Source organism: Trachurus japonicus, chromosome 19 (genome assembly GCF_045865225.1).
Source record: "Trachurus japonicus isolate A0001 chromosome 19, Traja_1.0".
NCBI classification, from domain to species: domain Eukaryota; kingdom Metazoa; phylum Chordata; class Actinopteri; order Carangiformes; family Carangidae; genus Trachurus; species Trachurus japonicus.
In genome coordinates, this window is record NC_140925.1 from 18,018,128 (window position 1) to 18,018,358 (window position 231).

Sequence of the window (231 nt, forward strand, 5' to 3'; positions counted from 1 at the left end):
GGCACGTTGACTAATGTGCATGTCGAATAACAATAGGGACCTCCCTGGGTCGTTGACACAGGCTCGGGCCCTAATAAACATTTGCATTTCGGGGAATTTTGCGCCAGGTCAGTGGAGTACTTGATTACTTGGTTGGTTACTTGTTGTTACTCGTCGGCTGGCACGTTGACTAATGTGCATGTCGAATAACAATAGGGACCTCCCTGGGTCGTTGACACAGGCTCGGGCCCT